At 45.2% G+C, this 27288-nt stretch overlaps 1 protein-coding gene across 24 annotated transcripts in view; it reads right to left on the bottom strand.

Annotated features, from left to right (window-relative positions):
* The window catches only part of LOC106509733 (uncharacterized), a 279725-nt gene that overhangs the window by 164694 nt on the left and 87743 nt on the right, over nt 1-27288 (bottom strand). For 6 of the 24 annotated variants that reach the window (XR_014841207.1, XR_014841208.1, XR_014841209.1 and 3 more), the window contains exon 2: nt 19213-19288. The exons of the other annotated variants lie outside the window; for them this stretch is intronic. The gene's annotated coding sequence lies outside the window, so the exon portion shown is untranslated. The remainder of the gene's footprint in view (nt 1-19212; nt 19289-27288) is intronic. 24 annotated transcript variants of the gene reach the window in all.

Below are 27288 nucleotides of genomic sequence, written 5' to 3'. Positions count from 1 at the left end.
GAGCTCATTCCTCTCTCTCTAGCATCCTCACAGCCCAACAACTCAACATCCTGTTGGAACACGCCGCTGCCCCCAGGATCCTGGCAGCCCCACCTAGTGATGGAGTTTGGGGTCTGGTGGTGCCTAGGGCTAAAATCCGGAGCCCTAGGGTCGACCACAAATAAGGTTGTATTACTGAACTTAGTGCTTGAAGGCCAGCCTTCTTCTCTTTCTTCTGCTGCTCTACCCCTGACATCAACCTCCTGCTCCACACCCCCCATCACCTGCCTCTCTTTGAGCCTTCCTGTTCCCCCACTGTGTCTTATTGTTTGTTCATGTTCTGGGTTATTTTTCCCCCATTGAGCATTACTTAATGCATCACTTAGAATGTAGGATTTTTAGGAAAAGAATCATGCTTTTATTTTTTCTCCCTCCCACAATCTGGTGACTTTCATGTAGAAGTTACTCAATAATGGTTTGTGGAAGGTTGATTCAACCCAACTTCTGTTCATTTACTCTTCTTCTTCTTTTCGGTCCCCAAATCCTTCCCACTTCAGGATTTGGTCAGCTCACCTCGATGTTAATGTCTGCTGACTTTGACCAAGTACAGAGGAATGGTAAATGGAGCTGGTGTCCTACTAATTCAGAGACAAAAGAACTCTAGGCTTTCAGAGCAGGCAGATTCTAGGCAGTCCACTTCTTTGATAAGAGGCCAGGATGACTCATGCAGAGTCGCCCGGCTGGCTCAGTGGCAGAAGAGAGGGTGGAAGCCAGGTGTGCCGGCGGGAAGGGAGGCTCTATGTCATGAAGATAGGGAATCATGTGTATGGCAGCCGTGGGTGAGGGGGTCATGTCAGACACTGTTCTGGGAGGTTCCCTCTACTGCCTCCTGGGCATTTCAGGGTAACCTTAATTCGTGGTCGCACAGACCCTGCTCCCAGCCGAGAGATGCCATGCCCAAACTATCGTGCAAATGCCTGGATCCCACCGGCAGGCACCGTGTAGTCCAGGTCTGTTTCCAACCACGGAGGAAGCACAAAGCAAAACAGTCCTGTCGGCCTAGACACATGCCACGTTGTTTCCAGTCTGAGCACGTGTTTCACATCAAGAGAGGGGCTGTGGTTGGGGGAGGGGGAGCCGAAGGGAGACTCAAAGGTTCTTCAGCTCTCAAAGGGCTCCACCTCTTCAAAGTTCCAAGCCTCAGAGCACTTGCAAGGTTTCACTCCACTCAGCAGAAGTGCTCCTGCCCACACTCTCAGGTGCCGAGTGCGTGCATGGGGACACAGCTGGGATCCAAGAGGGCAGAGGGAGGAAACGTGAAGGATGCCTCCCTGCAGATGTTTCTCCAGAGGTTGCAATTTCCCCTTGGGGTTGGATAAGCTCCCGAAGGCAGGCTCACGTGCAGACACCAGGAGTTAAGCTGTTAGGGAGTCCATGCCGTGTCATGGGTTGTGGTGGATGTCATGAACTCACACTGGGGGGGAATGAGCCACTTCCACCTGGGACTCTGGGCAAGTGGGTGCTGGCCAGAGCCAGCGTCAGGGAAGACAGGTGACCGGGAAAAAGGAAAAGGGTTCACAACCAGCTATAGTCGCTTTATACCTTCAGTATTCTCATCTGCAAATCGGGGTTAGTAACAACTTCCCTCCCATGATATCTCTGGGGTCGACCAAGTGACATCATTGCCTAGGGAAAGCACTTGCACAGAGAGATGAGGAGCAGTTCCGTGGACAAGAAGGCAGCCCAGCACTAGTGCCAGCTCCTGGCTGTCTTGTTTTTGAGATGACTGTTTCCATGGGGGAGAAACAGCAAGACGGTACCTCCAACCTGTGGGGTCAGGTCAAGGCACATCAAGTTGGAGTCTAAGAGTCCCGCTTCCAATGGTGTGTGCTCAGAGGGACATGTGCGAAGGGGCGTGGCATGGTGGGGGTTGGGGCTCAGAGAGCCCAGTGTGAGTCCTGGGAACACTGCTCACCCTCTGCTACCCCGATGGGTCACTTCACCTGCCTGGCCCTATCTGCCTGCCTGCAACACACACAGGGTCATGGGGAAGCTCCTGCGGCATGATGCAGGACGATGATGCGGAAGGTGACAAGGTTCTGGGCTCTGTGTGATGCTGTTATTCTTAAAGCAGGGGAGGAGACAGGAGATCCATTACCCTATGGATCATTCCAGCCTTCTTCCCCAGCTTGGCTGGAAGCACCATGATAAGAAACGTGGCTTTGACAATCTGGTCCATTTGTGTAACTTTTTGGTTCTAGAATTCATAAGCAGTGGCTTCATTTCCCAGTCACCCATGGGAAACAACGTTCTCAACCAGAATAGAGTGATATGTACAATTCCTTCTGCTTTTGGTTTCACAGTCTCCAGTGATTCCCAATGCAACTTAGATTAGTTTCAGATTCATTCATGGTGTTGCAGTTATCAATAGTTTATCCCTCCTTATTGCTCAGCGGTATTCCATTAGATGAACGTGCCGCTATTTATTTGTTGCTATACTTTTGGATTGTTTCTAGTTTCGAGCCATTAAAAATCAAGCTGCTATTATCATTCAGGTAAGCAGACATGTGCTTTCACTTCTCTTGGGGAGAGCCTGAGGAGTAGACTGGCTGGCTTATAGAGCGAGGGCATGTATAATTTTCGAAGAAACTGCCCATCTGTTTCCCACAATGGATGTGCAATTTATGTTCCCACTGACAGTGTTTAAGTTTCCAGTTCCTCCACATTTCAGGACGATTGATATTTTAAATTTCAGGCATTCTAATAGGTGCGTAGTGGTATCTCGTTGCTTAAATTTGCCTTTCCCTAATGACTAATGATCTTATGCTTATTTGGCATTCATATATCTTCTCTGATGAAGTATATGTTCAATTCTTCTTCCTATTTATCAAACTAAGCAGTGTGTTTTCTTATTGATTTCGAGAGGTGTTTTTTTTTTTTTTTAATATTCTTGATTCAAGTCCATTGTCAGAAATGCAATCTGCAAATACGTTCTATCTAGTCTATGGCTTTTCTTTTCATCCTCTTAACAGCGCCTCTCATGGAGCAGAAGGCCTTACATTTTACGAGGTGTAATTCGTCAAATTTTTTTATGTCACGCTTTGGTTGTCATGTCTTTGCCTAACCCAGAGTTTCAGTTTCAGAGTCTCTCTGATCTCCCCTGCCTGCCCAGAATGTTCTTCTATATTTTCGTGTAGAACTTATACAGTTATAGGTTTTAAAATTAGGCCTGTGATAATGAGTTAATGTTTGTGTACGATGCGAGGCATTCATCACAGTTCGACTCTTCCTGGAAGAAAAGTTGACTATTGAATTGCTCCAGCATCACTTGTTGAAAGAGGATCTTTTTTTCTACTGAGCTGTTTTTGCATCTTGGTTGAAAATCAGTTGTACATATACATGTAGGTCTGCTTCTGAAATATACACTCTGTTCTGTTGAGCCACCTGTCCACCCTATTTAATTCTTGAGCTTGATAATGAGATCTAAAATCAGGTGGTGTTAGTTCTCCAAATTTGTTCTTTTTCCAAAACTTTTTGGCTCTCTCAGGTCTGTCACATTTTCATTTAAGTTTGGGGCTCAGTTTATCAATTTCTACCAAAAAAGGCTTCAAGGATCTTTGACTAGGATTGCATTGAATCGATACATCAACTTGGAGAAAGTCACCATCTTAAAAACAGTGTTCTGACCCAGAACATGGTATATCTTTCTATTTATTTAGGCTTTATTTAACCCCCTTTTTTTTATCCTTTTAAGGGCTGCACCTGCAGCATATGGAAGTTCCCAGGCTAGGAATCAAATCAGAGCTGCAGCTGCCAGCCTACACCACAGCCACAGCAACGCCAGATCAGAGCCACGTCTGCGACCCACAACACAGCTCACGGGAACACTGGATCCTTTAACTCACTGAGTGAGGCCAGGGATCAAACCCGCAATCCTCATGGATACTAGTCAGGCTCATTACTGCTGAGCCACAATGGGAACTCTTTTATTTAATTCTTTTTAGCAATACCTTATCATTTCCAGCAAAGAGGACCTCTGCATCCATTGTCAGATTTATCCTTAAGCATTTCTTATTTTTTTAGGTTACTATAAATGGTATTTCATTTTCTGATTGTCCATTCTTAGTACATAACAAGGCAAGTGATTGTCTATTGATCTTATCTCTTGCACCTTTTCTGAACTCCAGTGTTTAGTTCTAGTAACTTTGTGTATGTTTATACAGTTTGGCCATTTCTTGTTTCACATGAGAGGATACATCTGGTCCCTGCTCCCCCATTTGACCATAAGAAGAAGTCTGGAGGATCTTCTTTTAAAAGGTGTTTCTACTAAGGTGAGTGAGGGCCTGGCAGAGTTGTTGTTTTAAGTCAGGGTACAGTGTCAGCAAGACCCAGCAAACATCGGAAAGAATGAGTCTTGTCGGCTCTGGCTGGGCCCACAGATGGGGAGGGCGATTCTTAGAACCCTCTGTAAATAAGAGTGAGACATGTGAGGGCTTGGCTTAGGAGTCCCATCTGCAGATGGGACTGCAGATTCAGTGTCATTCTTTAAAGGACCCTCACAAAGTCTGCGACACCCATGTAACAGACTACTCTGTAGCCACTAAAACATGTCATATACGTTCACTGGCATGGAACATGCTGGCGGTCTAGTACAGGATTTGTTTTCTGATGCTGCATAAACAGTATCTCACAAACTTTGGCACCTTAAGACAACACCCACTTATTATCTCATAGGTCTGTAGGTCAGGAGTCTGGGTGCCTCACCTGGGGGTCTGCTTGGGGTTTCCTGAGCTGGAATCAAGGTACTGGCTAGCTAGGCCCTTATCTGGAGTGGGGAAGGATCTGCTTTTAGGTTCTTTAAAGGTGTTTGCAGAATTCAGTTCTCTGTGATTCTGGGGCCAAAGTTCCCCCCTCTCCCTGCCAGCTGTCAGCCAGAAATCATTCTCAGTTCCCACATTTCCTTGTCCTGTGGCCCCATCTTCAAACACAGCAGCAGGACATCAAGTCTCTCTTATGCTTTGAGTCTCTCTTACCCCTCCCTCTGCTTTTAAGGTCCCGTGGGATTCCTTTGGGTCCAGCCACATCAGCCAGGATCACTTTCCTACATTAGCATCAACCAGTAACCTTAATTAAATCTACCAAGTTCTTTGGTGCATATAAGGCAACATTTTCACGGGCATGAGAGTTCCTCATATTCAAGGTTCTGGAGGTGAGCCACATTTAGAATTCTGCTTTACACAATTACCAAATAAAGCCGAAGATGATACAGCATGTGCGATATGATATCATTTTTGTAAGAAAAAAAATGTATGCAGTAAAAACCTATGGGTTGTGTTTGCTTTCTTCTTTATCCTCAAAATTTCTGACAATAAACATCCTACGATATTATGAAGAGTTTGTGGAAGACTCAAATCCATAAAAGTTCATCTGCAAGATGGAACTTAAGCAGCATTTCCCCCCGGAAACAATGTTTTGGGGTGACTGGAGTCCTATGACATGGCCCAAAAGACTTAATTCTAAAACTCCGTGCCCCGGCATTAGTTCCAGTTCAAGTTCTAACCAGGACGCCAAGAGAGAGAACATACAAGCCTGCCTAGAGAGTGAGGACAGAGAGACTGAAGGGGGTGGGGGTTCCTTCTCGCCCCCCAACCCCAAGAAGCATCAGTGGGCAAGGGGGCCAGTGACAAAGAGTTATTACTATTACACCTGGAGTTCCCATTGTGGCGCAGCGGAAACGAATCCGACTAGTATCCATGAAGTTGCGGGTTCAGTCCCGGGCCTTGCTCAGTGGTTCAGAGATCTGGTGTTGCCATGAGCTGTGGTGTAGGCCACAGATGCGGCTCAGATTCCCATGTTGCTGTGGCTGTGGTGCAGGCTGGCAGTTGCAGCTCCAATTTGACCGCTAGCCTGGGAATCTCCATATGCTGCAGGAGTGGCCCTAAAAAGACAAAAAAAAAAAAAAAAAATTACACTTACACGGGGCAAAACCACTCCCAGATGTTTACAAGAACACTTGCATTAGAAGAAGAGGACCCAGGCCCCTCACAACACTGCTGCAATGGGGCTGGCCTAGTGTGCATGTGTGCAAAAGTGTGTGTGCATGAGCAAAGGAGGGAGCGGGTTGCATGCATGTGTCAGCACTGAAGGTGATCTGCATGGACGTGGGCTGCCTCTTCCCAAATGAAGAGGAGTCCATCAAGAAAGTTTCTGTTTGAGAAACAGACTCAGAGACACGGAAAGCAGACTTGTGGTTGCCAAGGAGGTGGGGGAGGGAGTGGGCTGCACTGGGGTTAGTAGATGCAAACTATTCCATTTAGAAAGGACAAGCGATGAGGTCCTGGTGTACAGCACAGGGAATTATATCCAGTCATTTGTGACAGAATATGATGGAAGATAATATGAGAAAAAGAATGCATTTATAGGTGTAACTGGGTCACTTTGCTGTACAGCAGAAATGGATAGAACACTGTAAATCAACGATAATTTTAAAAAAAAGAAGAAAAGTTTCTGTTTGGAGTTTCCCACAAGGGTTGCTGTGGAGGCTCAGGTTTGATCCCAAGCTGGGTGCAAATTCTGCAAGGTGTTACTTTGGGGGAAGCTAAGCAAAAAGGCACAGCTTGGATTCAATCCCTGGCCCAGGAAATTCCATATGCCACAGGTGCAGCCTAAAAAACCAATTCCTGTTTGAAATCATAGGTTTTACCGCAAATAAGGAATCTTCAGGGGTGTGACCTTATGACCTTCCACCCTCTGTAGTTCCCCCTCCATCCCTGATGGCCCCTCCTGGAGTAGCCACCTCTACCCCTCCCACCCCCCACCCCAGTCATTCTCTCCATCTTCACTCTCTGCGCAGGCTGGTTTGTCCTCTCTCTCTTTCTCTTTTTGGTTTTGTTTGGTGGAAGCTCCTTCTCCATCCTCTCGTGGACCACTTTCTCCCTGATCTCCCTGCCAAAACCCAGAAAGAGCACAGAGGTCCTATGGTGATGAGAGGACAAGCCCACCAACCACAGTTCCTCTACACCACGGAATAGCACCCAATGATCAAGGGCGAGGCTGGGTACCAATACAGCCAACAATGTGGATGAATCCCCAGAGAGCTGCACTGAGCAGAAGAGGTATACGTAACATGATTCCATTTATATGATAGTCTTGAAATGACAAAATCATAAAATCAGCATTGACCACCGGCGGCCAGGATTAAGAAAGTGGGGAGAGCAGGAAGGAGGGAGGTTGGGTTATAAAAGAGGAACATGAGAGATCCTTGTGGTGATGGAAATAAAACACATCCTGACTGTGGTGATGGATACACAAGCCCACTCATGGGATGAAACTGCCTGGCACTAAATGTGTGCACACGTACACGTGCACACACATACATGAATAAGGATATGTAACAGTGTGCTGACGTCAATACCCTGGTTATGGTATCAGATTATAATTCTGCAAGGTGTTACTGTGGGGAAAGCTAAGCAAAAGGCACACAGGATTTCTCTGACTTATGTCTTCCAACACATGTGGATTTCCAATTATCTCAAAATTAAAATTTAATTGGACAAAAGCGAAGGAGAAAGAAAGATTTTCTCAGACAAACAAAAGCAGAGGGCATCCACCCTGCAGGGAAATTAGAAGTTGTCCAGGCAGAAGGAAAGTGCTACAAGTCAGAAACCGGGGGCTGCACAAGGCAGAGATGAGTCTGGAAGAAGGAAGAAATGAAGGTAAAATAACGTCTTTCATTTTTCTTATTCTCTATTGACCTAAATTCATAGTTGTGGTTTTGCAGCTTTATTCTTACACTTCAGACCGAATTTTTTGTTCAAGTGTCAAGTGTGGTTTTTTGGAAGCTTGCAGCCCTCAGGCAGGCTCTGTGCTCTTGAGCCATGGCCAGAATGCACAAGAGTGCCCAAGAGTGCCCAAGCCTCACCCAGCTATGAACCCCATTCTTCCCAAGGAATCAAGATGGTATTTATGGGAAGGGGACCACTGAGCCCTGACCGCGTGGGTGCTGTCCAAGGCCATGGTTGTGAATGACAGAAGCGAGGGCACTGGAATCAGGCAGCCTTGAGTCAAAGGCCAGTTCTGCCTTTAGTACTGTGTGATCTCGGGCAAGTTACTTAACTTCTCTGGTTCCACATCTCTTATTTAAGAGTACCTTTTGGAGCGGTGGTAGCAGTCATAGGACCTAACACATGCATAGAGACTGCCATGATGGCTGCTAAAATATGTTCATTTCCTCCCTTATTAGCATGTTGATGACCTTCCTCTTACTGGGTAGACAGTTGTGACACACAATTCGCGTGTGAGGTCTACAAGGCTCTGTCCTCTCCTGAGAGGAGGAGCCTCATGCTGCCTTCTCGAGGCTCCAAAAACCAGGCATCTTGGTTTAATATGATTCTACAGTCCATTCTCTAGGCAGTCAGCAGTCAGACGGCATTTAAGGAAAATCAGTTTTTGTCAGGCTTCTGCTCTCTAAATTCACTCAGTGGCTCACACACTTGAAATAAGAGCTGTGACTCAGGAAGGCTTGTTTACTAAGCCCCCCAGGACCTGACCTAACCCAGCCTCGCCTACCTCTACGCCCCTGTGGGCTCACGCCACCCCAGCCATCCTCACCTCCTCTCTGTTTCTCAGTTCCACAGGTGCCTCAGGGCCTTTGCACTTGCTGGTCCCTCTGCCTGGATGCCGCCTCCCCTGATCTGAGCCCTGCCTTGTCTCCAAGCTCAGCAGGCCGCCGTCCCTGACTTGACTGGTGTCTAAAGCAGTGGCCCTTCCTCCACGCCTGCCCACCCCCCCACCGCCCAGCAATCCTCTCTTTGCTATTTGTTCCAGGCACTCCCCACAATCTGAAATCATCTTCACTTACACGTTAGCTTGACTTTTTTGCCTGTTATTTTTGTCTGTTTCCTCCTTAAAGAACGTCAGCTCCATGGGACAGGGGATCATGACTTTGAAGTCGCTGGTGCCCAGATCTGGGCTGGGTAGTTCCTAATCCCTACGGGCAAGTGGATGATGGTTCCCTCCCCTCCTGGCACAGGCACTTGGGCCCCACGGAGGCCCCCAAGCCCTGCAACGCCATCTGTGGATCCCAGGCTGTCCCCAGGTCACACTCTGGGAAGCTCTTCCAAGGAAAACACGCCGGGGACCCCAGACAGTCGCGGCTGGTGTTAAGCCCCAGGGCAAAGGCTTCTCAAGCCCGGCTGGGAGGCCTGGAGCAGGAGAGGTGGAATAAGGGGTCACAGAGCGTGTCCCCCCCCACGCTTGTGCAGTCACGTCGCCAGACTGCTCGGGATGAGGGAGCCGTGCCAATTCAGCCGCCACCAAGGCAAAGGGGTTGGGACCCGGGATGATTTATGTCTCTTCTCCCATATCCCACGTCGCCCCCACTCGCTCCCCCGCCTCCCTCCCGGTCAGAAGGCTGCAGGAAGACCCAGGTCGGCCGCTGCCACTCAGCCGGCTGGGCTCCAGCCAAGACCAGAGCGACTCCCCGCTCCCCACCAATATGTACATATGTCTAGATATCCAGGCACGAACATTTGTCAGGAGGCTCCAGCAAAGAGATGACTATTCCATAAAGATTTCATTTTTGTTGGAGTCTATCCACGTCTCTGTATTGTCATAAAAAGTCAATAGGAAACTTCCATTAAAAAAAAAAAAAAAAAAAAAGAGGCATAATTAAAAAGAAATAGGGACAGCTCCAGGAGAGGTTGAAGATGAAAGACCGAGAGGCCCAGGGCAATTTTTATGAACTACCAAAGAAAGAAAAACACACCACATGGAAAACATGCCCAAGAGAAACAGGCCTGGCTGTCTTAGGTGAGGCGAGCTGGCCAGTCTGGGGTGCTGGTCCCTACAGACACAGGGGCAGGCACTCGGGGTCCCTGCTCAGGGAGAGGCTACGCACATGGGCTGTAGATGGAGAGGGGCTTGAACCCCCGAGAAATGCTGTAGCTGCCACTGTTGGAAGCCAGTGGAGTATCAGTCTCTGAAGCCCGGGAGCCCTACCCACATGGAAGCCAGAGAAGTCGGGAGCTCATGGAACTGGTTAATCCTCTGTAGTTTCAGGACCTGAGGTTCTCTTCTGAAATGCTCTTGAATTGGCCTTCATGGAATTTTTCAGATTCCAAGAACATGGGGTTAGGAGTTCCTGTCATGGCCCAGCAGGTTAAGAACCCAACTAGTATTCATGAGGATGCAGGTTCGATCCCTGGCTGTGTTCGGTGGGTTAAGGATCCTGCATTGCCTATGCTGTGGCATAGGTCACAGATGTGGCTTGGAGGCCTAGCTGCTGTGGCTGTAGCATATGCCAGCGGCTGTATCTCTATTTCAACCCCTAGCCCGGGAACTTCCATGTGCTGCAGGTATGGCCCTAAAAAAAAAAAAAAAAAAGACTATGGAATTAGACCTCCTTGGGTGTGAGAGATTGAAAATAGAGATGGACAATGGTCAGACATTGGAAACAGAACTCTGCCCACAACCTGCAGCTGCCTGACCAGGAAAGCAAGCTCTTATCCATGGCAAATGGCCCAGGAGGCCAGCCTGCTCTAAGTCAGACTCACAGGAACCCAGACTGCTGTCTCTATGACAATCCAGGAAGCTAAACAGTAACTTCTGTAACAATCAGCCAAAATGGCCAGGCCTTGATGAATCACTGACAGTTTCCCTAATTGCTGTCCCCACCTCCAATGCAGGACCAACAAGAGAAAGTGGGGTGTGCATCCCTAACCCAGCCCATAGCCTGCCCTGTATGGCTTGCCTCCAGATCTCCCACGCCCACGGCCTCCAACCAGGGCACACCCAAGCCTTCCCTCCCCTGCCCCATGACAAAACTTTCCCCTCCTCTGCCTGCCTTTGAGTCTCTGCCAAATGCAAGTGATGGTGGCCAACCCCTGCTCTAGCAAGCTCTGAATAAATGATTGGTCCTCAAGTGTTTCCCCAAGTTCAATGCCAAGCTCCCATTTGTTAGTTGTGCCGCCTCAACAGATCACTTTCCATCACTAAGCCTCTGTCTGGGCATCTCAAACATGGGTCAAAGGCAGTAGCTGCCTCCACAGCTTGTCATAAGGATTCATGCAGTCACCCCTGGCAGAATACCTGGCATACAGCTCAATGAATATTGACCATCACTGGCATTATTGGGCCATTGTTAGCTAGCCCCCCCCGCGCCAAGAAACGTAGAGACGATCTTCTCCTGGAACTGTTGGGATGGCCAAACAATCTGGGAGGAATCAAAACTAACTAACCTGAAATTGACTGGTTTCAAGACTTCAGTCAAAATGGGAGCCTGAGGTTTGGAGAGCAGTGAGGGCCAGATGGAGCAGGAGCTGATGGGCCCTGGAAATTCAAGGTGGATGGAAGGAAGCCAAAGGGACTTCTATCTATGTGGCTATGATTAAATACTAGACTCTTACCAAGTCTGTGACAGATGCAGGGAGTATTGTGCCCATTTTATAGATGAGGAAACTGAGGCTCATAGAGGTTAAGTGAATCTCCCAGAGTCACACGGCTAGGTCTTGAACCCATAAGGTGCTCAGGGCTAGAACAAGCTGCAGCCAGGGAGAGGAAGTCTTTCCCAGGAGACTGTGGAACCCACAGAATCAGAGGCAGAGCAGGACAGGGACAGTGTCAGTGGGTTCCAGCAAGGGTCCTGACAGGGAGAGCCCAGGGACCTAGAGAGATGGGGGGACCAGACACAAAGGGTGGGCTGGGGCTGCCTTGGGTCAGCCTTGGTCTCCTGGGTGGGTTTCTAGGCAGCTCCAACCTTGGCAGAGATGGAGAGGACAGGAAAGCTCGGAAAGCCAGGCTCAAGAAAAGAGGCTGAGAGGTTAAGAAACCAGACTGGGGTATTCAGACCAAAGGTTGAGGGTGGATTTTAGAACTGACCCCAAGGTCAGCCAGTGAGCTGGTGCTCTGACACTCAACCCACTGAACTAGCTCTTGAACTCCTCTGGGCTAAGAAAGGCCCAGCCCTGAGGTTTGTAACCTTGGTGACCTGCAGGTACATGTAGATGGCCCTGGCTGCAGGGAGGTGAGCAGGTTAGCCCAGAGGTCCTTCTCACCCAGGCCTGTACACCCATACTCATTTACACACCTGCATCAAAGGTCTCCACTGGTAAGCAGAGAAGATGTTAAAAAATTAATCTCGTAAAAGAAACGTCAAAAGCCACATGATCATCTTAACAGATGCAGAAAAAGCATTTGACAAAATCCAACACCCATTCATGATAAAAAGTCTTACCAAAGAGGTAAGAGAGAACATATCTCAACATCATAAAGCCATTTATGACAAATCCACAGCCAATATAATACTCAATGGAGGAAAGCTAAAAGCCTTCCCACTAAAATCCTGAATAAGACAAGGATACTTACTCTCACCAATTTTATTCAACATAGTATTGGAAGTCCTAGTCATAGCAGACAAACAAAAGAAATAAAAGGTATCCAAATTGGAAGAGAAGAGGTAAAATTTTCACTATATGCATATAACATGATACTGTATATAGAAAACCTTAAAGGCTCCACACAAAAACTACTGAATTGATCAACAACTTCAGCAAAGTAGCAGGATATAAGATTAACATTCAGAAATCAATTGCATTTCTGTATACTAACAATGAAATACTGGAAAAGGAATATAAAAAAGCAATACCTTTTAAAATCACACCTCCCCAAAATTAAATACCTAGGAATAAACCTGACCAAGGAGGTGAAAGACTTATATGCTGAAAATTATAAAACATTAATTTAAAAAGTTAAAGAGGGTGCAGATGAATGGAAAGATATCCCATGCTCCTGGATTGCAAGAATTGATATTGTTAAAATGGCCATACCACCCAAAGCAATCTACAGATTTAATGCTATCCTTATCAAATTTCCAATGACATTCCACAGAACTAGAACAAATAATCCAAAAATTTATATAGAACCATAAAACACCAAGACTTGCCAAAGAAATCCTAAGGGGGGAAAAAGGTAGGAGGCATAACTCTCCCAGACTTCAGACAATATTACAAAGCTACAGTAATCAAGACAGTGTGGTACTGGTACAAAAACAGACATACAGACCAATGGAACAGAATAGAGAACCCAAAAATAAACCCAGACACCTATGGTAAATTAATCTTCAACAAAGGAAGCAAGAATATAAAATGGGAAAAAGACAGTCTCCAGGAAGTGGTGCTGAGAAAACTGGACAGTTGCATGTAAATCAATGAAACTAGAACATACTCTCACGCCATGCACAAAAATAAAAGCAAAATGGCTTAAGGAGTTAAACATAAGACAAGACCCAATAAAACACCTAGAAGAGAACCTAGGTAAAACATTCTCTGACATAAATCATACAAAAGTTTTCTTTCTTTCTTTTTTTTTTTTTTTTTTTTTTTTTTTGTCTTTTTGCCTTTTCTGGGGCCACTCCCGTGGCATATGGAGGTTCCCAGGCTAGGGGTCCAATCGGAGCTACAGCTGCTGGCCTGCACCACAGCCAAAGCAACTCAGGATCCGAGCCACATCTGTGACCTACACCACAGCTCACGGCAATGCCTGATCCTTAACCCACTGAGCGAGGCCAGGGATTGAACCCGAAACCTCATGGTTCCTAGTCGGATTCGTTAACCACTGAGCCATGAAGGGAACTTCATACAAAAGTTTTCTTAGGTCAGTCTCCCAAGGCAACAGAAATAAAAACAAAAATAAACCAATGAGACCTAATCAAACTTACAGGCTTTGGCACAGCAAAGGAAACCATGAGAAAAATGAAAAGACAACTATGTAATGGGAAAAAAATAGTTGCAAATGATGCAACTGACAAGGGCTTAATCTCCAAAATATACAAACAACTCATATAACTCAAAAACAACAAAAAATAAACAACCCAGTCGAAGACATTTCTTAAAAGATGACATACAGATGGCCAGTAGGCACATGAAAAAATGTTCAAGATCACAAATTATTAGAGAAATGCAAATCAAAACTAAAATGAAGTACCACCTCACATTGGTAAGAATGGCCATCATTAATAAATCTGCAAATAACAAATGCTGGAGAGGGTGTGGAGAAAAGGGAACCCTTCTCCACTGTTGGTGGGAATGTAAACTAGTACAACCACTATGGAAGGTTCCTCAGAAAACTAAATAGAGAATTACCATATGATCCAGCAATCCCACTCCTGGGCATATATCTGGACAAAACTACAATTAAAAAAGATACATGCACCCCTGTGTTCACAGCACCACTACTCACAATAGCCAAGACACAGAACCAACCTAAATGTCCACTGACAGATGAATGGATTAAGAAGACGTGGTACACAATGGACTACTACTCAGCCATAAGAAAAAAGAACGAAATAATGCCATCTGAAGCAACACGGATGCAACCAGAGATTCCATACTAAGTGAGGTAGTCAAAAAAAGACAAATACCATATGATATCACTTATATGTGGAATCTAAAACATGGCACAAATGAACCTATCTGCAAAACAGAAATAGACTCATAGCCATAGAGAACAGACTTGTGATTGCCAAAGGGGAGGGGGAGGGAGTGGGATGGACTGGGAGTTTTGGATTAGTAGATGCAAACTATTCCATTTAGAATGGGTAAGCAATGAAGTCTTACTGTATGGCACAGGGAACTATATCCAATCTCTTGGGATAGAACACGATGGAAGATAATACGGAAAAAGCATCTATATATATATGTATGACTGTGTCATTTTGCTGTACAGCAGAAATTGGCACAACATTGTAAATCAACTACACTTTATTTAAAATAAAAATAAAAATTTATAAAAAATGACTGCTGTTCTAGAACTAGCCTGGAAAGATATGCAGGAAACTGGTAACAGTGATTATCTCAAGTAAGGACATCTGCCTTCAGACAAGAGTTAGGGGTTTTTTCCTACTTGAAGGTTTTTACAATGTGCATATATAAATTTTCAAAAAAGTAATAATGACAAAAGAAAATCACTGTTAATAAAGATTAAAAAATTACAGACACTTTATAAGTTGAAAGACGGTACAGGGATCCAAACCACAGTCTAAGAGGTACATTTGCTCTGTGTCTCAACACCGCTACCTGGGCACAGGGACAAGAATTGTGTCTTTGGTTCCAGCAAGAAAAACAAGGGTGAGACAGGAGGTAGGTTAGGTTTCTCCTTTCACCGTAGTAATAAGAAAATTGGGGAAATTTTGGAAATTAGAAATGTGCAATAAATAAAGAGAAAAGCAGCAAAGTAATAACTGCAAAAACGATGGTGGCTCACCCTTAACATAGTGGCATACTTTCTACATGCCAGGAACTGTTTAAGAATTTCGAACCAACAGCTAATACAATCCTAATAATAGTGAGATAGGTACCATCACTGTCTACAAATGAGGAAACTGAGGCCCAGGGAAGTTAAGCAACTTGCTCAAGGTTACACAGCCAGTAGAGGCTGGAGCTGGGATTTGTTTGCCTTAGAGTTCACATACATTTTTTTTTTTTTTTTACATTCATATACATTCTTTTTTTCACTTACAATATGTATCCTGATAAAAGGAATTTTCACACATTGAGGTCTGGAGATGTCATTCTGGCTTATACATGAGTTAAGCTGAATTTCACGCAAACGAAAACAGTCTGTCTGTGGCCTATCAAACAACACTGTATATCTGCTTTAATTATTAGAGAAAAGCGCACACTGACCAGAAGTAAAGAACATCCATGTTAAAAAAGATTAAATGCCCCCCTTTCTGGGATGTCAATGCTGGTACCCTCTGATGATAAGATTCCTTTCCCAAGTGCCAAGGTCATACTGACTTGCTGTGCACGTGGTGACCTGTGTTTCTGAAACCTTGAAGGAACATATCCCTAACTTGTTTGATGTCCTTTGTTCCTCTAATATATAAAATATGCTGAAAACCACACATCTTCAGAGCAGTTTCTCAGAGTCATCTGAGGCTGCCTTCCAGGCTCTAGTCCTCAGTTTGGCTCAAATAAAACTCTTGTCTATTCCTATTATAGATTGTTTATTGATTATTTTTGTCAACAGTCTCAAGCATTTGGCTGCTCAAATCCTTTTATCTGGAGTTCCCGTTATGGCTCAGCGGGTTATGAACCCAACTAGTATCCATGAGGATGCAGGTTCAATCCTGGCCTCACTCAGTGGGTTAAGGAGCCAGAGTTGCCGTGAGCTGTGGTACAGATCGCAGATGTGGCTTGGATCCTGCATTGCTGTGGCTGTGGCACAGGCCGGCAGCAATAGCTCCTATTCGACCCGTAGCCTGGGAACTTCCATGTGCTGCAGGTGCGACCATAAAAAAAAAAAAAAAATGCCTTTCATCTGAAGAACTCAAATGCAAGTAGAAAAAAGTTCAATTTACAGATCCAAATGGACTGGTCTGAAGTCTAAGGTGTCCCTGGTCCTGTTTTCACCACACACATAATTCCTTCCATTGTCATAAATGATGGCAAGGACAAAGCCAAGGCAGAAAGCGAGGCTCTCTCAGTTCAAGCTCCAGGAGAATAGAGGAGGGCAAGAAAAAGAAAGGGATGTCACCATGGGCTCTGAAACCCTGGCTGGAATCATCCCTCCTGCCTGGAGAGCTGCAGGGCCAGAAACAGGAAGGGACACTTTTCACATCTTATCTGCAACAAACAATTAACTCCACTGGCCTCACCCACAGGATCAGCCCTGCACCACTGGAGGGGCCGCTGGCCCAGTCTGCCTCCAGCCTCAGTCTCTGGATAGAAAAGCCAGGTCCCGGACTGAGAAAGGAAGGATTTGATTTAGTTCACCAGGTTCAAGGTGGAGAGGCGACAGCTTTCGGGGTCTCCTGCTGCCAGTGCCCTGGACCTTCCATCGAAGATAGCAGAACGCCCACCTCCTCCAGCCCCTTTCTCTGAGAAGCCTTTCCTGCCCCCTCCATTTGCAGTCAGTCTCTGTGGGGGCCATATCCCCTTCACTGCATCCTGTCCCAGCACCTCTCCAGGTGTCTTCTTGAAGTCAGTGCTGGCTCCGGTGTTAGGATGTGGGGCCCTTGGCACTTCTCTCCTTGTGACATCGTGGGCCTGGCTCGATAGAAAAACAAGTGGGACAAGTGTCGCTCCTGATGTGAAAGGGGTAAGAGCCTATGACCGTCCTGGAGGTTCGAGGCCTCTCCACCCAACTCCGCACTCCTTCCCATGCAGCTGCTTCCTTGCCACCCAGAGGATCTGGTCGTCCAAACCCCAGACCTCTGAGATGGGATTGAGGCATGTGAACGGGGTCCTGGGCTCCTGAGAGAGCTCCACGAGACACCAGGCAGGAGTGTCCTGGCCACACCTGACCCAGCTTGGTCAGCTGGACTTCTGAGAACACAGTTAGAAATAAAATAGCAGGTGTTCCCACCATGGCTCAGTGGTAACAAACCTGACTAGTATCCAGGAGGTCGGGAGTTTGATCCCTGGCCTCCCTCGGTGGGTTAAGGATCCAGTGTTGCCATGAGCTGTGGTGTAGGTTGCAGACACAGCATGGATCCCACATTGCTGTGGCTGTGGTGTAGGCCAGTGGCTACAGCTCCAATTCAACCCCTAGCCTGGGAACCTCCATATAACGGAGATATGACCCTAAAAAGACAAAAAACAAAAACAAACAAACAAAGAAAAAACGAAGGAAAGAAAAAGAAAGAAGTGGCTGAGGGGCGTGGCTAAGTCATACACTCACAGTGGAGGCAGTGAAAGGTTGATCTAAGTGCTTTTGAAGCAATCAGTCTTTGACAAAAGCCTCCATGGCTTCATGATTGCTGCCTCAAATGGGAACTTTGATTTCCCTGGGGAAAAACGTCATGAAATAAGTGTGGCTACAGAAAATACATACTAAGAAATATGGAGCATTTGTCTGAATGTTGGAGGAGTTGTAAAAGGAAAACCAACCTGTGTGTTTGCATTATTTCCGTCATTTCTGGTGATTACGAAAGATGGGAAGTGTTTCCCTCTAAATATCTAGGAAACAGGACTGACAGGAATCCACACACACATATTCAAGCCCAGGGTCAAAAAATAAGAAATGAACATTGTGGTGAATAAAGGAAAACCTGGCAAGATGAAATGGGTCCGTGCTTGAGGAAAATCTCTTCACCTGGATTCCACCGGCTTGTTCTTGCCTCAGAAAGTAAATCACATGGAATCACAGGTACTTCAAAGAACGCGGCTGCCCACCCGATCTTCAAAGGTTCCTAGGATGGCTCTCTAAGATCCTCTTCTCCGAGCTGACCCTCTTCCATTTTCCTCTCTGAACCACAAGAGATGGCAGAATTGCTTCTGCACAGTTGAAATGTGCCTCTGTGTTCAGAACAAAGTTTAATCTCAGGTTTTGATCTCTGCACCCACAGTGGGTGTAAGTCTGTGTGACTCCAGGCATGCTCTTTCATCTCTTCGGCCTCAGTAAACAAAGGCGCTACAGCCGTAGCCAAAAAAGTGATCCAGACAAAGAAAGACAATGATGAAGTCTAAATTCATCTGCAGAACATGCCTATCACTGCTCAAAGGGTCTGGGGCCACCACCAACTCCTCTGACTTACTTTGTCCCCAGGGTTCCTATGCCCTCAAAGCCACTTCACTTATCAATAATAATGCATTTTGCCAGTTTGGGTTGGCTGAGAATGTAACTAACTATCAAGAGGAAGTCTTGACTGGCAAAAGAAGTCAATGACTCCATGAAAAATCTGATGTCATTCTAACCCAAAGTAATGACATTTGAAGTTTTAATTATGGATAACTATATCTTTCACATTTGGAGATAGTGTTTATAACTTAGCAAAATTCTCCTAACCCCTGTACTACTTTCATGAATCCTGTTGGGATCCAGGGACCTTGAACTGGGAATTAGTGCAACTGGTGATCTTTAAGGTTCCAGCATTTCATGGTATTTAGCTGAAGATATTCTGGCTGCCAAGGGGGTAGGATAGCAAAGACTCCCATCTACTACCAGGAAGAATGTAATATGGTACAATATTTGTGAGGGTCAATTCTGCAAAATATTTTAAAAACCTTAAAATGGGTCAGAAGAAGTTCTGGTTCTGATGACAGTAGAGTAGCTTCTATTGGGCCAGTGCTCCTGCAGATAACAAGTATACACTCCAAACAAAATATTTTAGAAATGAACTACTTGCAAGCATTAGAGAGCAACCTGAAGCAAGCAGAAATCAGGTGGACTGTGACCTTTGAAAGGAGGAACCACACTGGATGAGATTTCTATATTTAGATAGAGAGGGCTCACCTCAGTCTGCCAGGCAGAAAGTTGTGATCTTATTGCTTGAGGCATCAGAGGACAGAGTTCAGGTCTGCCAGAGAGGCTGAAAATTGAGAAGATTAATCTTAAAAAAAAGCTAAATTTTTAAAGAGCTGAGCACAGATTTTAACTGCTGCCCATTTCATGAGAGACAGAGTTTGGAGTTTGAATCCTGACAGTTTTTCCGGGAGAGATTTCATAGACACATTGGGCATTCTATTGCTATCCAGGGAAGGGGGAGTGGAAGCAAGCAAAAACTATGTCCTAGAATTAAAATTTCCCCCTCAGACTAAGAAAAACATCGAGATAGACACACTTTAAAGGGTAAAAACCAAGCTTTCGCAACGTCAATTTCCTATGCCATAATTAACTGCCTGCTATCATCAAAGAGAGGCAAAAGATACAGAATCTCTAAATCTATTTTCCACAAAAACCAGGAGACAATAAAAAAATAACTACACATGCAAAGAAAAAGAAAAATTCAGCCCATACTTAAAAAAAAAAAAATCCATCAACAGAAAGAACTCCAAAATAACCCAGATGTTAGAATTAGCAGACCAGAAATTTATAGTAGCTATTACATGTTTGAGGAACTAAAGGAAAAAATTACCATAATGAGTGAAGAGGTGTAGTCTCAGCAGAGCAAAAGAAACAATTTTTAGTAAAGAACCAAATGAAGTTCTGGAGTCTGTTGTGGCTTGGCAGAAACGAATCTGACTAGTATCCATGAGGACGCAGGTTTGATCTCTGGCCCTGCTCAGTGGGTTAAGGATCCAGCCTTGCTGTAAGCTGTGGTGTAGGCTGCAGACGTGGCTTGGATCCCACATTGCTGTGGCTGTGGTGTAGACTGGTAGCTGCTGCTCCAATTCAACCTGTAGCCTGGGAACCTCCATATAATGGGGATATGCCCCTAAAAAGATGAGAGAGAGAGAGAGAGAGAGAGAGAGAGAGAGAGAGGGGGAGAGAGAGAGAGAGAGAGAGAGAGAGAGAGAGAGAGAGACAGAAAGAAAGAAAGAAAGAAAGAAAGAAAGAAAGAAAGAAAGAAAGAAAGAAAGAAAGAAAGAAGGAAAGAAAGAGGGAGTTCCCGTCGTGGCGCAGTGGTTAACGAATCCGACTAGGAACCATGAGGTTGCGGGTTCGGTCCCTGCCCTTGCTCAGTGGGTTAACCATTCGGTGTTGCCGTGAGCTGTGGTGTAGGTTGCAGACGCGGCTCGGATCCTGCGTTGCTGTGGCTCTGGCGTAGGCTGGTGGCTACAGCTCCGATTCACCCCCTAGCCTGGGAACCTCCATATGCTGCGGGAGCGGCCCAAGAAATAGCAACAACAACAACAACAACAACAACAAAAAGACAAAAAAAAAAGAAAGAAAGAAAGAAAGAAGGAAAGAAAGAAAGAAAGGAGGGAGGGAGGAAGAAAAGAAAGGAGGGAGGGAGGGAGGGAAGGAGGGAGGGAGGAAGGAAGGAAGGAAAAGAAAGAAAAAGAAAGGAAGGAAGAAGAAAAGAAAAGGAGGAAGAAAGAAACGGAGGAAGAAAGAAAGAACCAAATGAAGTTCTAGAACCAACAAGACTCAAAAACTGAAAAAAAATCAGTGGATAGACCTAATATTAGGTTGGAGGCAAGAGAAAAAAGGGTAAGTGAACTAGAAGACAGGCCAATATAAACTATCCAATCTTAAAAACACAGAGCAAAAACAAAATTTTTTAATGAAAGTGCTTCAGTGACATTTAGTACAATATCAAGCTGTCTAATACATGTGTAATTGGGATCACAGAAGGGAAGAGAGGGAAAATAGGCAGGAAAAGTATTTGGAAGAATATGACTGAAAATTTCCTAAACTTGTTGGAAAACATTAACTTATGAACCCAAGAATCTCAGCAAACTCCAAGGAAGATAAACACACACACCCAGAGCTGCATATCATAGTTAAAATGCTGAAAAATAAAGAGCAAAGTCTTGGGCAGCCAAAGAAAATGACACACATACAAGGGACCAAGGATATGAATCACACCTGACTTTTTATCAGAAGCAATGAAGCCAGAGATCATGGGATGATAAGATAATGAAATGATTCATGGAAAAGCTCTACATCCAGTAAAATATATCTTTACAAAAATTAAGGTCACAGACTTGTTTAGTTAAACAAAGTTGAGCAAATTCTTCATCAGGAAATGTGAAAGGAAGTTATTCCAGTTGAAGAGAAATGACACAAGAAGGAACCCTGGGTCTTCAATATGGGAAGAAGATACCAAAAATGGTAAATGTGTGGTCAAAATAAAAGATCACCCTTTTAGTCCTTCTGCAATCTCTTTCAGAGATAACCAGCACTTGTTTTTGCCTGTGATCTACATGGTAGATATAGTTATGCATGTATATAGTTACATGATATAGTTCAGCATGTATCTCAGACCACACAGGAATTAGAAATCAACGACAAAGTATCTAGAAAATCTTCAAATTAAAATTGAGCAGTACATATTTAGGCTTATTGATTATAAAATCCTAAACCTATGAAACCTGTAGAAGAAAACACAGAAGATCTTTGCAATCTTGGGGCAGGCAAAGATTTCTTAGGACATGCAAAAAACTAATCATAAAAATGTTTTAAATGATAAGTTGCCCTTCATCAAATTCTTGTTAGAAACAAAGAAAATGAAAAAAGAGACAAGTCATAGACTGAGAAAATATTCTCAATACATTTAGCAGGCAAAGTACTTGCATCCATAATAAAGAATGCCTATAAATCCAAAATGAAAGATATCCAGTCCAATATTAAAAATAGCCAAAGAACAAGCACAGACACTTTACAAATGGCCAACAGGCTCATGCAAAGTTGTTGAACATAATTAATAATTAGAGAAACGCAAATTAAAACCACAAGATATCATTTTTCATGCACTAGAATGCCTAAAATTTTATAAAGACTGACCCCTCCAAATGTTGGTTAAGACATAGAACAACTGGAACTCTCGTATTTTCTGGTGGGAACATACAGTAGTTTTACTTAGAAATTCAACATAGAATGTGACCTAGGTATTTCTCCTCGGTATTTTCCCAAGAGGAAAAAAAAAAAAAAAAAATCATCCACTAGGAGTTCCCATCATGGCTCAGAGGTAATGAACCTGACTAGTATCCATGAGGGCTTGGGTTTGATCCCTGACCCCACTCAGTGGGTTAAGGATGCAGTGTTGCTGTGAGCTGTGGTGAAGGTTGCAGATGCGGCTCAGATCCCGAGTTGCTGTGGCTGTGGTGTAGGCCTGCAGCTGTAGCTCCGATTCGACCCCTAGCCTGGGAAACCTCCATAGGCCTCGGATGTGGCCATAAAAAGATAAAGAAAAAGGAAGGAAGGAAGGAAGGAAGGAAGGAAGGAAGGAAGGAAGGAAGGAAGGAAGGAAGACTTGGCATCTGTTCTTCACAGCTTTCACTGTACTCCAAAATTGGAAATAGCCCCAATGACCATCAACAGGGGAACAGATCAACAAACTGTGGTATAATCCTGCTATTGATTACCTCTCAGCCAGCCTTAGGACAGACGCAGGGCACAGCAGAATTTGCACTGTGCCCACGGTCAGAACACCCCACAAGTAACCCCAGACCTAGATGCCAAGATTGGGGGACACAGTAAGGTCAGAGGTTGGTGCCTGAAGACCAAGAGGGAGGAACTTTTTTCTCTGGGAGGCCAGCTCCTCCTTTCTGAAAGTGACAGGGCACACAGACCCACTTTTGGCACCTGGACTGTGTCTTGGAAAAGCAAAAGGGGAGAAGAAACCTTGGGTGACATCAGAAACTTAGATCTCTCGGAGTCTAAGTTTTAAAGCAGTAGAAATGGAGATCTCTTCAGTTGGTAAAATGAAATATTTTGTTGCTACCCACAGGAAAGGGGCCTTGTGTGCAAGATGAGAGGAGGTGGGTTTTTTCGGGTTTTTTGTTTTTGTTTTTAATGTCTGCACCCACAGCATATGGAAGTTCATGGGCCAGGGATCTAACCTGTGCCTCCACAGTGACCCAACCCACTGTACTCAGATTCTTAACCCACTGCACCACAGTGGGATCTCTGAGCTTAGTGGGTTTTTTTCTCTTCTTTTTTTTTTTAGAGCCGCACCTGTGGCATATGGAAATTTCTGGGCTAGGGGTCAAATTGGAGCTGCAGCTGCTGGCCTACACCACAGCTAGAGCAACTCCAGATCTCAGCCGCATCTGTGACCTATGCTGCAGCTTGTGGCAATGCTGGATCCTTAAACCACTGAGTGAGACCAGGAATCGAACCCACACCCTCATGGACACTAATCGGGTTCATAGCCGGCTGAGCCACATCGGGAACTCCAGATATTTTTTTAAAAAGACGAAAGTTATATATTTTTTGCATTTCTGACTTGCAGCTGAGTTATATATACATTTCTAGAGGATCTAAATATGAGAGATGGACCATGAGAGGAGAAGCCTCTGGGAAGAGAGAAGTAGGAACAGTGGCTGGAGACCTCAAAGCCTCCAAGTCAAGATTCTAGGGTGCCTCTGCATAGTGGTACCCTGGTGATATGACCTGCCACAGTAAGCTTCATTGAGCTCTGCTGGCACAAAGTAAGCTGCTCTCCCTCCGAAATTCAAATGAACTCCAGTGCCGTTTCACCTTTGGAGAAGGGATATTTTCTACACAGACTCAGTACCAACTCTGAGAAACACATCTGCATGTTGTTGAATATTAACATTTATTGTTAAAAATTAAATCTTATTATTCCCATGAAATCCGCAAAGTTTTTAAGCATTCACCTTCCACTTCAGAGCCCAAAATCTCAGAAAGGCTCTTGCTTCTGTTCCAGGGGGTGATGGTAGGGTGACCCTTCCCCCGCCTTCACACCCCAACCCCACCTAACCAGAGGATGACAAAGAAATCTCGGTCATCCCCAAGGGATTGAGGTTCTTTCATCACTAGAAACTTCCATAGGCAGGTTGAAACTTGAATGACCAGCCGTCCCAGTTGGCCTGGGACTGTCCCCGTTTTAGCACCAAAAGCCTCATATCTCAGGAACGTCTCAGTTCCTTGCAAACTATGCTGGAGTCAGTCAGAGGTTGTCCCTCTCCGAGGGGGGCTGACTCCTGTCCTAGAGCCTTCTGTTTGAAAGGCTTCCTCTACCTGCACCCTGCCTGCCTTCAGCCTGTTCTCCTGGTGCTTTGAGTTCTGTTTGGTCTCACCCGTACCTTACCCCAGGCTCCCCTGGATCTCAGCTACAATCAGTCTTAGCCCTTCTTGGTACCTCTGGGCTAGTTCCCCAAAGAACCTGTAGTTTATAAAGTGTTATTATCAATGAAGAGCCATCTGTAAATTTACACAGATATCCACAATGATGATAAAGAACATCTTTCACACACATCCCTATGTCCACAGCAGCACTATTCACAGTAGCCAAGACATGGAAACAACCTAATGTCCATCAAGGGATGAATGGATTAAGAAGATGCGGTACATATACACAATAGAATACTACCCAGACAAAAAAATGAACAAAATAATGCCATCTGCAGCAACATGGATGAAACTAGAGATTCTCATACTAAGTGAAATAAGTCAGAAAGAGAAAGACAAAAAATACCATATGGAATCTAAAATACGGCACAAATGAACTTATCTATAGAACAAAAACAGACTTAGAGACATGGAGAACAGACTTACGGTTGCCGAGGGGGAGGGGGAGGGAGTGAGATGGACTGGGAATTTAGGGTTAGTAGATGCAAACTATTCCATTTAGAATGGGTAAGCAACAAGGTCCTGCTCTATAGCACAGGGAACTCTATCCAATCACTTGCGATAGAACATGATGGAAGATAATATGAGAAGAAGTGACTGGGTCACTTTGCTGTACAGCAAAAATTGACAGAACATTGTAACTCAACTGTAATAAAAATATTTTTAAAAGAATATTTTTACTTGTGTTCTTTATATCCACATCATTCCAAAATGCTTTAAAACTATGCATACACACTATTATATATAAAAGAGACAGGTAACAAGGATCTACTGTATAGCATGGGGAAATTTACTTGATACTGTGTAATAACCTCTATGGGAAAAGAATCTGAAAAGGAATGTATGCATGTGGATGTATAAATGATTTACTCTGCTATATGTCTGAAATTAACTCAACTTTGTAAGTCAACTATATTCAAATAAAATTTAAAAAAAATTTTGGCACCAACATTCACTGCCCTCTTCTGAGCTCTCTTAAATAAAAGCCCAATTTGGAGACTGAAGTTTATGTTTTGTTTCTGGTCCATGGGAATCCTGGAGGCATAACAGAAACAGAACAAAAAGAAAACGGGCAGTGTTCACTGCTCCTCAGCTAGCTCCAGGGGTTTGCTGCTGAAGCAGCCTGCAGCTCTCGATGGGCATGTCTAGCAGGGGGGCTGGTTTGGACTGCAGCCTTCCTTCCTTCATTCATTCATTCACTCATTCAACAAATATTCACTTTGTGTCCAAGTGCTTCAGAGATGCACCTAAACAAAACCCCCTGCCAGGCATTCACTAAGGCTCCTGCCTGCTGTGACTGACCCTCAGGCCCACTTCTGTGTCCTCTGTGTCCTGCAACAAGGGGAGTAAGCAGGAGGTTAGGGAGCAAATATAGGCCCTAGGAAAGGAAAAAGTCTTTCCTTGACCATCGTGAGGTCCCTGTCTGGGCCTGAAAATTAAACGGACAAAGATTAATAGGAGAAAAGCATAGACATTTATTTCATATCCATTATACGTAACCTGGAAGCCTTCCTAAGGAAATGAGGACCTAAACAGACAGTTGGGCCTGAGCATTCTATGCTGGGTTTCATGAAGAGTGCGCAGGCGTGCAGGAATATGCGGGGGGCGGGGGGGGGGGAGGTGAGTGGAAGAAACGGGTGTGTGGGGGGGGCGCCCGGCAAGGCCTGTTTGTTAGGATTCTTCTTGGCACCTCTTTGTCCTCAGAGATAAGGATGCTCCTTTCCTCCAAGTAAAGGGAAGCCACCTCTCACAGGAGGGCTTTATGACCTGTTTCAGGGAAGAAGGGCAACCGAGGAAGGAGAACGGAGTAAACTTTCAGCCGCTGTTTGCTCAAGTCCTCAAAGCACCCCAGTGCCCTATTTGGGGGTAGCATATGCTGAACCCAACATGGCTCTGGCAATAACGATGCCATCTTATGTAATCGAAAAGCCTGTTGTACAAGACATAACCAGGAGCAAAAATGAGTGAAACCAGCTGCATCGTCCCTCACCACCCCTCCTCAAGGCACCCCTGGCACACCTCTCACTGACAGCAGTCAGGGCCTTGATGTCAGAACTAGGCTTCCGAGGCGTATCAACCCCACTGTAAAACGGCACAGAAATGAATCCTCAAGTCCTCCACTTATTCAACACAGTAGACAGTCCTTGTATTACAGGTCTTGAATGCGGGAGCAACAGAATCTGTATCTGGGAACATCACAAAGGGACTATGTGCTAAGAGAATGGCAGTTCCTTGAATCATGGGCAGGGCTGGGTTGTCCAGTTTGGGAATGGGCAGGGCCAGAGAACAGGCATGGCCAAAATGGGCACAAAGCAGGAGGGATGTGCTTTTGGGGGAGGGGGGGGGTCATTGCTGAGCTGAACAAGGTAAGCTCCCAAGTCTTAGATAACAGCATCCCAACAGTGGAGCTTGGTGGTATGTCCCCTCCCTGAATTCCCCCGCTCGGGCTCAGCCTGCACTAAGAGAGGCTAAGAGGAACTGGCATCTCGCTCCTGTGTGGCATCTGGGGCCACCCCCCCCTCCAGATATCACACAGTGGAAGGAAGGGACACTGCCCCCAAGGAAACTGGGTGCAGCAGAGATGGGTGGCCCCAAATATACTACAGTTCTCCCAACAAGGTTTGACTGCATCTTTGTAATGAGGCTTCTGCAATAACTACTCAGGGGTGCAGGCAGCCTCTGGAAGCTGAACAGTCAAGGAAGCCAAATCTACCCTCCGAAAAAGCCTCCTGCAAAGAACAATACTTTGCCTTCAACCCAGTGAGACTAATTTCGGGCATCTGGCTTCCAGAACTGTCAGAGAATACACTTGTGTTGTTTTAAGCC

This window comes from Sus scrofa, chromosome 3, assembly GCF_054392235.1.
Source record: "Sus scrofa isolate SSC_HxYL_T2T_F1_AM1 chromosome 3, Sscrofa_HxYL_maternal_Yorkshire_Landrace_v2.0, whole genome shotgun sequence".
Classification (NCBI taxonomy): Eukaryota; Metazoa; Chordata; class Mammalia; order Artiodactyla; family Suidae; genus Sus; species Sus scrofa.
The sequence above is the reverse complement of the archived record's forward strand: the minus strand, read 5'-3'. Positions and strand labels throughout refer to the sequence as shown.